The sequence below is a fragment of the Camelus bactrianus genome, chromosome 5 (assembly GCF_048773025.1).
Source record: "Camelus bactrianus isolate YW-2024 breed Bactrian camel chromosome 5, ASM4877302v1, whole genome shotgun sequence".
NCBI lineage: Eukaryota > Metazoa > Chordata > Mammalia > Artiodactyla > Camelidae > Camelus > Camelus bactrianus.
This window is the reverse complement of record NC_133543.1, coordinates 6,021,507-6,037,962: the sequence shown is the minus strand read 5'-3', so window position 1 is coordinate 6,037,962 and position 16,456 is coordinate 6,021,507. Positions and strand designations below refer to the sequence as shown.

Genomic DNA, 16,456 nt, shown 5'->3' with positions numbered 1-16,456 from the left:
AACAGTTGCTAGTTCTCGTAATTTATGGCTCACTGTCTCGTATTTGTCACAATTGGAGAACTGTGTTTTCTTTCTGCAAATTCTCATTGCTTTGGTGACGCAGGGACACGTGTCCTTACTGGATGGATTATGATAGTAGTTGTTTGCATTCTCTCCCTAAATCTGGAGTCCTGTGATATGTTTCCTGTTAACTTAAAAAATAGGAATATTGTTTATTACCTAAATATCTAACCTCACACCAGTGATGCATATCAAATTGGTCCAAATAGGAATTCCAACATTAAATGAGACAGTAATTTCACAACCCACTTTTCCAAAAATTTGGATTGATGGTTCAATTATACCAGGGACATTAGCTGTTTTAATTGAATCAATCATTGCTTTCTTCAATAAAATTTTCCATTCCATCTGCTCTTTTGGTTAATTGTTCTTCAGTGTTTCATTTGCTTTCTTTCCCAAAAATATAAGATTTTGGCTTTTGTCATTGAAAATCCTTGCTGGTTTTGCTACCTCATGCTGGAGAGGAAGGCTTGTGACTGTTTTATAGTCACTGGTTTCATGTTTGTATGAGTGCTTAATGCCACGTTGCAGGGGTGTGGAGACCTAATGAAGTGTGTACATAAAAGGCTTATTCTACACTGAGTGCAAGGTTAGTGTTCACAGCCCATGTCATCAGTATCATAATTAATCCATTACAATCATCCTCTATTAATCAGTGTTTTCCTTCTAACGTCTCCAGGAGAGGAAATGTAGTAGTCTAAATGCAAATCTTTGCCAAACTTTCAGTCAATTCAAAACCTTTAAAGCTTTGCTTTCAATAGGAATGTGTGCCTGCTATCCCTACTTCTGCTCCTCCTGACCCAGGACGCAGTCTCCACAGCTGATGATCCATGAGGTACTGGATTCTTGATCCCATGGCTCTGTGTGTTCTGAGACATCTGGGGACTTCAGCACTGTTTTAGGGGCTTTGGGTCCCACCTCTTCATAGCATTGCTGAGATGAGATCTGTGGGTTCATCCTCATTCTTGAGTGTATTGTGCATTTTTCCTAGAACCAACACACTCCACCGTGGCAGCACTGCTTTGACCACGTGCTGGGACAGCGTGTGCTTTTCAGTTCTTGAGTTTAAATTTTCTGTTCTAATTTCTAAAATGGGGTATATTGACAGATACACCCCATGTAAACAGAAGCTCTGTGGGGTTTTCAGCAACTTCTAAGAGCATAAATATTCCTGAAGCAGCTAATTTTCCTCCAAACAAGTGAGAAGCAAGCCGGTAAGACCTGGGTGCCTGTGGCGGCCAAGCTGTGCAGCCCAGCTGCTCACCGAGGAGCAAGGAGAAAATCTTAAAAACCTACTTCCATGCCGTCTTTCACAGAATCTCAGAAATGAACGTTTTAATATCTAAAGAGGGGTGATTTTGCTAAATAAATTTTTTATTTTTTTCCTTTTTCAGTTTTATCGGGTAGAATTATTACAGTTCAACTTCACATACACATATTGCATGTAAATACATGTATAGAGCATACTGCATTTATTAGTTTACATATATGTACTAATTATTCTTTCTAAGAACAGATTAGAGCTTTAGATTTTTAAAATTACAGTTACCAGAGGAATAAGGACATCTACAAAAGAATAATAAACAGAATATTGTAATCCTATCACAAAGGGCAGTCAGATGTACTTACACATATTCAAGAAATCAAAATAATATTTAGTTCATTTGTGGTCTTAATATTTTTGCTATTAATTTTAGATTCCCCACAAATTAAGTCATATGGCATTTTTCTTTCTCTTTCCACCACACTTCACTTAGAATGACAGTCTTCAGGTCCATCCATATTGCTGCAAATGGCATCTTTTATGTCTGAGTAGTATTCCATTGTATATATGTATCACCTCGTCTTTATCCAGTCATGTGCTGATGGACATTTGTGTTGTTTCCATGTTCCTTGTTCTATGTCCCTTTTGGCAACAATTACTGATTTTAAATATTTTCCACCTTAAAATCCTTCCTGAAAGAGATGTGGTAACTGGAATCAAAAACAGTTACAGCACAGGGTTGTGTGTGATGGGCCCTGGGGGCTTGGTAGGAAGGTTGGCAGAAAAGATTTCAGATTCTGATCAAATGATTCCTCCTCTTGTAGCCCTGCCGACCGCCTCTCTCACGGCCGGCTCTACAAGTCTGATCAGTCCCTTCTGTGATTCCTACTGTATTGTGCACAAATTTTGTCCAATTGGTGTCATCCAGTAGGAACATTAAGTGAGGCACCCAAGCTCCTGTGTTGATTTCTTCCATCAGCCCTTAACTTCCTTGGGAGCCAGGACTGTCTCATTGCCCCAAGGATCCCTAATTCCTAGTGAGATGCCTGATACAGCTGGTACTTAACGAGCACATAAGTCAAATGGAAAAACCTGATCAAAGAAAAGGCCCTCATTTCTCAGACATGCCTACATGAGTACATAGGGTAAAATGACATGTCTTCTTGGATTTGCTGTCAAATACTTCAACAAAGGACAAATAAAAGAACAAAGGTCTGAATAAAGGAAATATGGAAAAGTATGTGAATTCCTTAATCTGGGTGATGGGCTGATTGTACTATACTTACTGATGTATACATAAGTTAGTTTATAATTTTACTGTCATTAGCTGAATGGCAAGTATTAATACGTATTAATTGAAATCCTTAGAACTGAATAAACTTACCCCACACAAAATCCTTAATATCCTAGTAATTTCTCTTAAAAATCTTTTCCCACAAAGACAGGAAAAAAGGGAAAGGCAGATCCGTGCAGTTTTTCCACGTTGTAAAAAGACCAAAGGCTGACACATATGAAAAGATTGTAAAAAAGATAAAAAGGCTGAAATCAATGTCCGGAAAACCTAGCTAACAATCCTACATGAACTCTTCCTTTTTGGGAAACCCATGTGCCTTGTCACTCTCTTTCATAAGATTTCCTGTGGAAAATTCAATCCTTCATTCAGGAAAAGTCTGAGCAATATATCTCATGGAAAACCTTCATAAACTGCAACACAAGAAAATGAAAATGACATTGAGCAGCCCGTGAAGCCGGCAGAAACACACAGCGCACGGCTGTGTTCCCGCCTCGAATTTCTGTAACCAGCAGGGAAATTGTGCATTTCAAGAAATAGACATAAACTCTTTTCAGGACCTGAGCACACAATTTCCCTTTCAGGGTTTAGTGGGCTTCCATTTAATTCTATGAGAAATGTTTAAAACAACAGAACAACAGCTGAGATAGGGTTTAAAGTAACTTTTATGTCTTAGTGAAAATAAAGCCAACTGATAGTTATCATTTTTACTTTATTTGATCTCACTCTCTTACTTTACCTCCCCAACCTCCTCCACAAAATGATGGTGAACATCCCCTCCTGGGTCAGAAGGCTAAGTAGAAAGTACCAATCACATGGAGGTGTGCTTTGTTGTTTTATTTTTCAAAACAAACAAGTTTCATTCATGTGATTTAATAATTAAGATCAGAAACAAAGTCTACTCAATAAATGGTAGACAACACAAGTCATCATAGCTGCTTATCAGGTTTGGCCCCACGTTACACACTTTTACATGGACATGTGCAATGTGCTGTCTTAGGAAACGGTGAGTGGGGTCAGGGCCTCTGCTCTCACAGGGCACACAGCCTGGTGGGGGAGGCGGTGTTTAAACATTGCCCTTTTTTTAATGTACTTACAAATTATGGGAAATGCTATTTAAAAAGAACAAAATGAGTCAATGAAAGTGAAAAATACAAGAACAGTATTTAGGCTGAGGGAAGACAGGGAACCTCTTTGAAGAGCTGACACTCCACTGAGACCCAAAGGACAACTCCGGTGCAGCAGGTGAAGGGCAGGGACACATTGATAAAGGGCTGATATCCAGAATATACCAAAATCTCTTTAAACTCAACAAGAAGGATGAACAACCTGATTAAAAAATGAGCAAAATGCCTGAACACACACCTCATCAAAGAAGAAATCTACATGCCAAAGAAGTCTATGGAAAGATGCTCCACAGCATCTGTCATCAAGGGGATGCAGACTGAAACAGCGAGGTACCACTGCACACCTGTCAGAACTGCCAAAACGCAGAACACTGACAGCACCGAATGCTGGTGAGGATGTGGAGCGTCAGGAATTCTCATGCATTGCTGGTGGGAATGTAAAATGGCCCAGATACTTTGGAAGACGGTCTGGCAATTTTTTACAAAACTAAACGTACTCCTAACACATGATCCGGCAACTGTGCTCCTTGGTGTTTACTCGACGAAATGGAAACTTGTGTCCACACACAAATCTGCATACAGATGTTGATAGCAGCTTTATTCATAATCACCAGAACTCAGAAACAACTATGCTGTTCTTCAGTAGGTGAATGGATAAATAAACTGTGGTCCAGCCAGAGAATGGACCATTATTTGGTGCTAAAATGAAATGAGTTATCAAGGCATGGAAAGACATGGAAAAACCTTAAATGCATATTACTAAGTGAAAGAAGCCAATCTGGAAAGGCTGTGCAACTGTCTGATTCCAACTGTATGGTGTTCTGGGAAAGGGAAAACCACAGAGACTAAAAGATCTGTGGCTGTCAGAGGCTAGAGGGGAAGGAGCAATGTATGAGGTGCAGCACGGAGCATTTTTAGGGTCACTAAGACAGACTACTCTGTATGATGCTGTGACGGTGGATACATGTCATTTTACATCTGTCCAAACCCACAGAGTGCACACCACCAAGTGTAAATCCTAGTGTCAAGTATGGGCTCTGGGTGATGATGACGTGTCAGTGCAGGTTCACCCATTGTCGCAAATGCACGCTCTGGTGCAGGCGTCAATAGTGAGGAGGCTGTGGGGACAAACTGCTGTTCATACACCCAATCCAGCCCCAGCCACCGCTGTTAATAAAGCTCTGTGGGTGTGTGGACTCTCCGGCTGCTCTGGCGTCTGAACAGGAGAGCTGAGCAGCTGCACCAGAGATCAGGATGTTTGCAGACCCTGAAATATTTACTCCCAAGCTCTTGACAGAAAAAAGTCTGCTGAGCCCTGTTCTAAACGAATCAAAATTCACCCTGATGAGACAGGACAGCAGGGCCCAAACTAGGCATGGTTAATGGCACTAAAGCGATGTTTTAATTCCAACACCTTTCCTGAAGTCCTGTAGATCCAGTGACAGACTGTAGCCAGGAAGCGTCTGCAGAAGGAGTCGGTAGCAACTCTTCCCGCCAGGCTCCATGATGCCGGGGGCCGCGCGCTGCACGGATGCCACCCGCTTTAAGAAGGCGGACTTGCAGTGGCAGCCGATCAACTCATAGAGTTCGGAGAGGATGCTGCACTGCTGAATTCTCTCCTCGGGACGCTGAAGCACAGGGAGAAAAGCAACAAGCATCTGAACGAAACATGTAAGTGAAAAAAGACCCTTAAAATATTTTCCCTTAAAACAGAGACCCAATGACACAGGAAGGAAGAGGAAGGCTGACTTCGTGCACTGCTGGGACCGGATGCAGAAATGCAGGGAAACAGCGCTGTTCAGACGGGCCCCATCTTTCCGCGTTCCGCCTGTCCTTTTACTAGAAAGGCCGGTATTCCCTGAAATAGAGGAATCTGCTACCTAAACATGGGACACAGAGAAGGGAAAGAGGAAAAGGACGGGAAAGTAAAGGAAGAACATTTCATCTACACCCTAGGGTTTGGGCGGGACTTTCACCAAACACACAACCTCTCAAAGCACAGAGCACACAGTGAGAGGCTGACAGAGTGACTGCGACTTCTGCTCCTTAAGCACCAGCTACCTGCCAGCACACCCTGCGCCCCTTACTGAATCATTACAATCATTTCAGAAACTATTACTACCCCGGCTCACAGGCAAGGAAATCTGAAACTCGGGGAGGAATTATTATCATCCTGGACAAAGTCCCACAGCCCAGAAGTGTCAGAGCATCCGGCAGACCATGGACTAAAATGCTCCTCATCACCACGGGCCCTGAGCCTCAGGCTGAGGCCACGTCAGGTCTGCACGGACCCAGAGCGAGTCTGTGTGACTGGGAATGCTCCGACTCGAAGTGCCAGGCCAAGACCCTCAGGAACATATATAATGAAACCAAATCCCCAAACTCATTTCCAACCCACTGCCCTGTCCGGGAGGACTGCTCGGCACATCTGGCTTATCACCTGTGCACAGGCTGATCAAGGGGCCCAGACAGTGATGTGACATCCCAGTGGAAGTGGCTCGGGGACCACTTCATCACAGGACAGTCTCTCCTGGCTTCCAACATTAACTCTCCATTCCATTTCCAATGGAAAGTAAGTTTAGACTTGTTTTCCTCTCCAGAATCAAAGAGAGTGGTAACATCAGCAGGAAACTCAAGACTGAGGAAGAGTCTCCTGGCCATTTGGAAGGATAGGCCGGGGAGGGAACAGAGACAGGGATCAGAAAGACCCGTGTTCCAGTCGAAAGTCTGCACGTCACTCGCTTTTACAGTTTCCTTTTTATTACAGGTGATAAAATCTAATTATGATTGTTGGGAAAACTAAATGAAATAACGTATGCCACTAGCATAGGTGTAAAATCCTCCATGAGAGTCCCAGAAATGGACGTGACAATGGTTAGATACTGTCTGCCAAGTCTTGGGTGCTAAGCTCACGTCAGCCAGCCAGAGATGTGCCAGAGAATGCCTCACCATCCAGCAGCCTTCTCCAACATTGAAACTCACAACGTCCGAAGAACATGCAGTGGTGGATGCTTTGGGGCACTCTGGAGGTAGCACTCCAGTGATGACTTTAAAAAGCTGAGGAGAATTTAGGGGACCATACAGTTCAAATACAGAAAACTCATTCCATGTCTACAAATATTCATCTCTAGCCATGATGATTCAGAGAGGAAATACATATTCAAACGTACATCATTTTCCCACATAAGTGCATCAAAACAATTTGGAAAGAATGTCACTTTCTTCTCTAGATCACACAGCGGGGATTACAAGGTTTGTACTGACAGCACTACTTGTAAATCACCTGCAAACGTAATTAGGTCCACTATCAGTCATCATCATTCGAAGGGAAGGATGGAAAAGAACAAAGCCAAGCTAATACGCTCCAGTCTTTTGTTTGGTTACGATGTCACAGAGGAGACGGACAGCTCAACAATTAACCACTCTGCCGTGATCACGGAGCCGGGGAGCGGGATTGGCGGCAAGATGTATGACGCAGCCGCAGCTGCGACCGCGCTTCTAGGCAGGTATTCAAATGCGCCTCGACAAGGTGTCAAACGCTTGTGCCCACGTCCTCATCACCTGACATGTATTAACGAGAAATGGAAGCCTATAAACGGCCAATACCCTTGGTGGGTACACCGTCCAAAGAGCAAAGTCACAGTTTGACAACTGGCCATCCGGTTCCCAGGGATTCATTCTTGGAGAACCTTAAAAACCACTCCTCTGTCCTCAAGAAGTGCTGCCTACTTGTCCTATCTTTGGCTCAGTGATGGAGCACGTTCACGTGGACTTTAATGTTTGCACAGATTTGACTGTCTTTCTCCAGGTTCACTTGTCCATTCTGAAGAGGCCTGAGTTAAGTCCAAATTCCATAAGATCAATTCCCTCAAGTGACAAATCAACGAGTCTGCAATTACAAACCAACTGAACAGGACTGTCCTTAGCTAAAAATGTCACCCACCCTTCACTGTTTTCTTAATCTCCTCTCCTGGCTAATTGCAACAGACTAACACCACCCTCCACCAAGTTCCCCAACTATGTCAAATAGAAAGTAAGGTCCATAAAAGAGGAGACAACTCCATAGTCACCTCTGAATTCCTAGCATATGTTAATGTTAATAAGTAGAACTATGATTATGGATTCTTTCCTTTAAAACCTTTCTGGTTATTTAAATGAGACCATGGAAGGGAGGAGTTTGGGTCCAGTATCTTGATCCAGTAGACTCTGGAGACATTTTTCGGAATGGCTGCCCACTGATTCATTCAAAACACAACTTCTCTTTCCGGGAGGAGCTGTGATTTTCTGCCAGGAGCTTGTTGTCACTCTCATGCCAGAACAGATTTAAACTAAATACATACATTGGATATGTTATTTTTCCCCGCTTCCAAAAAAATTAACTTTCCTTACTTCCTTGCCTTGAGGAATACTTTTTTAATTTTCATTCTAATTCACCCTTTTATAAAGAAGGATTCTCAGGATGTGCTTGGCCTTACATAAGAACAGCCATTAAACTCCCAGTGTGAGAAGCCTGGGGCTCATCTCCTGACCTCCTGTCAAGGCAACTGAAACTCAGTTCAGGAGCCAACTGGCCCCCCAGGGCTTCTAAAGCTCGCGTATCTCCCAGAATCCCTGCTTTCTGGTTTGACTTGGTTTCTGAGGATTTCCCCTCACTTTCTTCACAATTAGCTGTGCAGCTTGAAAGATGAGGAAGGAAGGTCTTATTTCTTACTCAGCATTTTAAGGAACTTATGTAATGAAGGTTTTCAAGACTTTCTAGAACCCTCCATTGCCAAGGCAGAAAACACAATAGATATTTTCTAAATTTAGCTATCATGTGCATTTTTTCTTTGCTTTTGTTTTCTTAACTGCTAACAGACATTTTTTAATTAAAAAATAAAATAAGGCCCCAAATAGGATAGAACATTGAAGAGGAAACAAAATTAAAGGGCAAAGACAGAAAAATGATAAGTACTCTACAAAGTTAATAGAAAACATACACTATGGTTCAGATCAGCAATTCTCAGTAACAACTAATTGAAACCTGACTATGAGGTAAAATGTCTCTCCTGTCAGGAGACGGTCAACAGAAAGCAGAATTAAATCAACAAACTAAAATTCTAAGTCTGGCGAAGTATAGAAGTCTACCAGCTAAATGTGTTTTCTTCTGGAAGAGAGGGAGACTCATAAGATCTTTTCTGTGAAGCCTGAGCCCATGGGAGGACGGTGAAGTGATCTCTGTAAGTACCCAATTAGCAAAGTGAGTGATGAATAAAGAGACGTGAGCTTTGATGACAGAGATGATACTACTATTCACTTGTACTGTAAGTATGTCTTCACGTTCAATGATCAATACCTCGGCGTCCTCAGGGATTGAGATTATAGGAAAATGCACAGCCCGGGCCTAGACCTCCTCTGTGATTGTGGCACTGAACTTAGATGTTTCAAGGGCACCTCCAACTCCACCTACAAAGAGCTGACTTCATGGTGCTCCTCCCATAGCCGTCCTGCCCAGGGCCCCTTGTCGGGGTCAAGGTCTGTCTGCCTCTCCCAGCTCAGTCCCATCACTCACAGATGTGACTGGACCCCTCCTTCAGGGCCCAATTTCCTCAGTCAATGAGTCCCACCACCCACACCTCACCTACCAGGTTCTCACTGGCACTCCCTCAGCACTGACTCTGTGCTGGGGACCACACTGCACACTCTGAACACGTTATCTCACTTGATCTCCACAGCAGTCCTGGGAAGTCGGTATATCACTGCTTCAATTAATAAGATAAATTGTTTCACTTCTTTGAATGTGTCATCCAAAGTGACACGGCTACTGAGACACAAACATGGGACTGAAAATCACTTGAAAATTGAACACTGCTACACCTCACAGCCACCCTACTCTGACTTATCACATCACCTCCTGCCGAGCCTTCTAAATGTTTCTAAGCATTCTACAAGACAAAAGTGATCTACGAGAGCACCCTTCTCCCCTACTTAAAATCTGACAATGACGTTCCACTTCCCTTAGGAGAAAGCCCCACTGGGCCTGAGCAAAGCCCAACAGCCCGGCATCCGCGTTCCCTGCGCGGCCGCGCCGCTTCACCCACCACGCAGCGCTACACTTGCCGTGTCCAGGACAGGGATGCTGACTCCCTACAACCCGGTGATCGTCTCAATCGAACAATGATCACCCTCTTCAGTGGTCACCCTATTCATTGCTGACTCTCAAAAAAATATTTTCTCAGGGTGAATCAATATCTTTTTCCTTACAACTTCCCATCATTGATAATGAGCTCCCCCCAAAAGAGAGAAGACCTAATCCTCAGTCTCCTTATCTGCAATGTATGAATAACAAGGAAATATGAGAGGTTTTAAGCGAAATAATATTGATATGAAGCTGAGGGACAATTCCCAACATACAGTAAGCACTCAATATGTGCTTACTTAATATTAATAAAATAGATTCCATTCCAGCAACCTTAAATCAATGCTTTATGGCTTTGTCCAAAAGACTACCGACAAACTATTGGACGAACCCCTTTGAGCAGATCCACCCAAGCGTACTGGGATAGGTAAGACTTGACTCCAGTTACAGCTGCAGCCAACCAGCACTACGGGGCGGGGGCAGTTTGCTCAAACTCTTACATGCTGTTTGAGCATTTAGTTGCAGTTATTGAATAAAGACAGGTATTATATATTCAAAGCTCCTGAAACATAAATCTTCAAATATTGATTCAAATTAGGTTTCAAGTACAACACTCTCACTAGAAATTATTTGAAAATTATAGTCTTAGCTCCTCTGCACATCAAAAGTTCATGTTCTTAATGTATCTGACTATATACACTGAGAGGATTGTTTAAAAGAAATTAAGATGAAGCCATAATGAATAAGCTTTCAGTATAATCTGCACAAAGACCCACCCAAGGGTCTCACTTCTCACTTCCACATAGGTGTTCAGGTAGCTTAACCTGGGTCTTGGTTTCTTATGACACGGGGGTGGGAAGAATTGTGGATAGATTTATGTAGCAAATATAAATCTAGGGTATTTGCTGTGTAGGAATCCTAGAAATAAATAAATTGATATATAGTCCCACCCTTAGGAAGCTCAGCCTTTCAAATTACAACAGCATTAAAAATGAAATGAGAGATACATTTAACAAAATTTTACAAGATTTGCACATTGAACATTTTGAAGTATCACCAAAAAAAAAATTAAAAGATCTACATATATGGAAGGCATCCCATGTTCATTGAATGGTAGACAATATTGTTAAAAATGTTAATACTCCCTAAAGTGATCTACAAATTTAATGGATTCCCTATCAAAATTCCAGCTGACTTCTTTGCAAAAATTGAAAAACTGATGCCAAAATTCATATGGAAGTGCAAGGGACCCATGTCAGCCAAAACAATCTTGAAAAAGAAGAGCAAAGTTGGAGGACTCACTCAAAGGTTACTACAAATCTATAGTACTCAAGTCATTATGGTACTGGCATAAGTTTGAATGCAAAAATCTATGAGACACAATAAAAAATCCAGGGGGGAAACTTACATTTACAGTCATTTTTCCAGAAATGTGCCAACAACACTCAATTGAAAGAATAGTCTATTCAACAAATGGTGCAGAGACACCAGGGTATCTGAAGGCAAAAGAATGATTCTGGAATCTGGACCCCCGTATTTTATATAACAAATAAAATATTAATTCAAAATGGATCACAGACAGAAACGTAAAAACTAAATGTATAAATTTTCTAAAAGAATACATAGTTTAAATCTTTCTGGTCCTAGGATAGGCTATGGCTTCCTAGATACAATACCAAGAGCACAAGTGAAAAACAAGAAAGATAAAATGGACTTCATCAAAATTAAAACCATTTGTTACAAAGGACATCATCAAGAAAGTGAAATGAAAGGGGAAGGGGGTAGCTCAAGTGATAGAGTGCGTGCTTAGCAAGAAAAATAAAATGAATAAATCTAATTACCTCCCCTAGAAAGAAATTGTTTTAATGTTTAAAAAAACTAAAGTGAAACGACAATCTGCAGAATAGGAGAAAAATTTTGCAAAGCATATATCTAATAAGAGACTAGTATCCAGGATATAAAACAAATGCTTACAACTGACCAATACAAAGAAAATCGACCCAATTTTTAAATATGCCAAGTGTTTAAATAGATACACAATTGGCCAATAAGCATATGAAAAGGTGCTCAGCATCACTTGCGAAATCAAAATCAAAATGATATCTGATTTTACACTCACTAGGATGGTTATAATCAAAACATGGACAATAACAAGTGTCGGTCAGGAGGCAGAGAAATGGGAACCCTCAATATGCAGCGGTTGGAAAGGAGCAATGGTGCAGCTTCTTTGGAAAAGCCTGGTGTTTCCTCAAAAGGTTAGAAATATATGGCTCAGCAATTCCACTCCTACATATAGAGTCATCCCTCAGTATCCTCGGGGGGTTCGTTTCAGGAACCCCCCACCCTGGATACCATAATCCAAGGATGTTCGAGTCCCTTTACAACCAGCCATCTGGATCCATGAAGTGGAAACTACAGATATGGCGGACCAACTCTACAGCCAACAGAATAAAAACATATTCTCACAAAAACATGCACATCAATATTCATGGCAGTCTCATTCAGAGTAGCCAAAGGTTACAAACAATATCCATCCATCAATGAATGGATAAACAAAATTACCAAGAATAGGCCCACAAATTTTTGGTCATTGAATCTTTGACAAAGGAGGTGAGAACATACAATGGAGTAAAGACAGCCTCTTCAGCAAATGATGTAGGGAAAACTGGACAGCTGCATGTAAATGAATGAAGTTAGACTACTCCCTCACAGCATACACAAAAATGAATTCAAAATGGCTTAAAGACTTAAACATGTAGTCAAGACACTATAAACCTCTTAGAAGAAAACATAGGCAAAACATCTGACATCCATCTCAACAATGTTTTCCTAGAGCAGTCTACTCAAGCAATAGAAATACAAGCAAAAATATACAAGTGGGATTTAATTAAACTTGCAAGCTTTAGCACAGAAAAGGAAACAATAAGCAAAACAAAAAGACAATCTATGGAATGGGAGAAAATAGTTGCAATAAATGAGACTGTCAAGGGCTTAATTCCCAGAATATGTAAACAGCTTTTACACTTCATAATAAAGAAAAACAAACAATTCAATCCAAAAATGGTCAGAAGTCCTAAAGAAACATTTCTCCAATGAAGACATACAATTGACCAATAGGCACATGAAAAAATGTTCAATATCATTATCAGAGAAATGCAAATCAAAACTGCAATCAAGTATCAACTCTCACCAGTCAGAATAGCCATCATTCAGAAGTTCACAGACAGTAAATGCTGGAGAGGCTGCGGGGAATTGGGAACCCTCCTACACTGTTGTGGGAATGAAGTTTGGCGGAGCCATTGTGGAAAACAGTATAGAGGTTCCTCAAAAGACTAAAAATTGACCTCTCATATGACCCAGCAATCCCACTCCTGGGCGTATATCCAGAAGGATCCGTAATTCAAAAAGACACCTACACCCCAACATTCAGAGCAGCACTATTTACAATAGCAAGACATGGAAACAACCTAAATGTCCACTGACAGATGACTGGATAAAGAGTTTGTAGTGTATTTGTACAATAGATTACTATTCACCCATAAAAAAATAATAAAATAATGCCATTTACAGCAACATGAATGGACATGGAGAATGTCATTCTAAGTGAAGTAAGCCCGAAAGAGAAAGAAAAATACCATATGAGATCGCTCACATGTGGAATCTAAAACAAACAAACAAACAAAAAAACAAAAAACAAACAAAAAAACAAAAAACAAAAAATAAAGCAAAGAAACAAAAAGATAAACTTATCTACAGAACAGAAACAGACACAGAGACATAGAAACCAAACTATGGTTACCAGAGAGGAGAGGGTGTGGGAAGGAATATATTGGGAGTTCAAGATTTGCAGATACAGAGTATGTATAGAATAAACAGCAAGTTTATACTGTATAGCACAGGAGAATATATTTATTATCTTATAGTAACTTATGTTTAAAAAGAATATGAAAATGAATACAGGTATGTTCTTCTTTAACTGAAGTGTTGTGCTGTGCAAAAGAAACTGACACATTATAAACTGACTAGACTTCAATGAAAATGTTTTTAAATAGACCAAAAACGAAAAAAAAGAAAAAGGATATTATCAAACTAAAAGAATAAAGTACTGATTCAGGCTACAACATGGATTAACCTTCAAACTTTATGCTAAAATAAGCCAGACACAAAAGGCCAAATAGTGCCCTTTAAGGTGAACTGTATCTGAGTGTTTATTGTACTATTCCCGTAAATTTTCCGGAGGTTTGAAGTCTATCAATATCAAAAAAATATTTTATTCATTAAAATCATAAAACGCTTCCTCACAGGAGGGCTTTAATTATTAAATGCAAAAATGCATGTAAAGCTCTTGAAACAACACTTTGCACGTCCACACACAGTCACTGCTTTCACTGCCACTCAGAGGTTGGTACCAGCGCTGATGAGAGCTACCTCCACTCGCTCTCCTGCATACAGGAGTGAGGGCCTGGGCTCTGACAGGCAGGGTGAGCGTGAACCTGGGTCAGACACAGCCACATCCCAGACTCTGCGTTACCCAACTTTCTTATACAAACTGCAACATATAATGTAAACATGCTACAGGGATGTATCTTACAACGCAGGGAATACAGCCAATGTTTTACAGTAACTATAAATGGAGCATCTATTGTACACCTGAAATATATCATATTTTAAATCAGCTATATCTTTGTAAAAAGATTAAAAAATAATTTAAAAATGTTATCACTTTAATATTCAATTCAGTTTTTAAGTAACTACTAAACAGCTTAGAATGTATAAAAGCATTTAAGTGTGCTGTTTGTTTACATATTTATTTACTTTTAGCCTCCTGCTAAAAGAGAAATTAAACAATTTTTTTAAACACAGCTTAACAACCATAACAACAAAAAGGGAAAACTGAGAGTGAAGAGAAAATGGAGATTCAATACTTAAATGAAACCAGTGGGAGGTAAAGTCATAAAAATGGATTCCATGAAGTCAGGGCAAGTGGTAAAGGCCGACTAGAAATTCAGGTGTAAGATTCTTGACAGATAAAGCAAAAAGAAAAAGATGATGGGGAGGGCGGTACAGCGTGTGCTTAGCGTGCACAGGGTCCTGGGTTCGAACACCAGGGCCTCCACTAACAGATAAATACACCTAATTACCTACCCCCCCAAAGAGCCCCAAAGAAAAGAAAAAGAGAAATTTCTTTCCCAAAGAATCCTGATATTAAATTTGGATTAAATACTTAAAAAAAAAAAAGAAAGAAAAACAGAAAAGATGAGTGACACTGTGAAGGAAAAGCCCAGCTGGGCTAACAAGCTAAGTCACAAATCTAAGTGTGATAAGTGTCCGTTTACTGATCTAAGTTTTGCTGGGCTAACTCGTAAATCCGATGTCCACAATTGTCAGTAATGTGATCTGTTCCAAATTGATAAGCTTCAGTGTACTGATTCCTTGCTTTTTGTTGTTGGAGCCTTATTGGCTAATAGCCCCATACTTGTAATTAAACCTATAAAACCTCACGTGCAGGTCTTGGAGGTGCTCAGAGCTTCGGAACAGAAGCCCCTCTGAGCCCGCCGGGGTAAAAAATCTCAGTACTCCAACCCTCTGTGTGGTGCTTGTTTCTTGGCTGGCCTGTTGTTTCCATAACAACACAAGCGACGATGCCCGTGAGATAGTTCTGCAGTGGCTGCTGGCAGGTCCCCATGTCTCACGTGGGAAAATCTGAAACATCCTTCTCACCACTCAGAGTCATCATAAGCCCACACCTCACCTCCCTCTGTTAAATGCAGGAGCACAGGCAGGGCCCGGCCTTTGTTGTCTCTGTGTCATCACAGTGAGATAGGATGGAAGGGGGCAGAGCACATTCATTCAAGGAAGGCCACAACAATTAACATCATAATGGTGAAGGATTCAACCCCCAATAGGCTTTGAGGCACAGGATGAAGAGATTTAACTTCTAGCAGTTCTTGAGCTTCATTATGCACCCACTGTAATAGTAACATGGTGAATAACATGCCCCAGGCACCATGGCAGTCCCAAGGCTAGCCACAAAAGGTCAAAGGGTGGGAAATGGTCAACTCTCTGGGAATACAAGCCCCTTGCCCTAAGGCTGATCCTTCTACTTATTAGCATATGAAACCACCAAGCCCAAGAAAAAAGAGCAACACAACACCACCTCGGGGTCCCCACTCTCTCTCCCTCTTCAGAGAAGGCCCACACTATGGGGAGTGTGTACCTACTTTTAATCTGAGCATCAAACCCCCACAAGTCGTGAAGTTTCTCTTGCCTTTCAATGTATCTCTCTGAATAAATATACCTTTACTCAACACTGGCTTGCTCTTGAATTCTTTACTGCATGAAGCCTAGGAACAAAATCTGGTGGGGCACATCCCAGGGGCTCATCCAAAGCCTGAGACACAGCCCTTCTCATGCGTCACGTTTTTTTTTCTTGTATCAACAGGACTGGGTTGTGAAGGGAGCTCTGAGGCCCCAGCTAAGGGACAGAAGCAGCCCCCAGGGCTCGAATTGGCTGGCAGCCTCTTCCCCAGCAGGGGCCCTGGGGTCTGCCCAGTTCTCTGTGTTTCCCTGTTGTGCTGACTCCCCAGCCAGAGAGC

The 16,456-nt window shown here is 41.4% G+C and overlaps 1 pseudogene; it reads right to left on the bottom strand.

The window, feature by feature from the left end:
• Positions 1-3,310: 3,310 nt before the first annotated feature.
• LOC141577679 (trafficking protein particle complex subunit 9-like) overlaps positions 3,311-16,456 on the bottom strand; it is a 141,119-nt pseudogene continuing 127,973 nt past the window's right edge.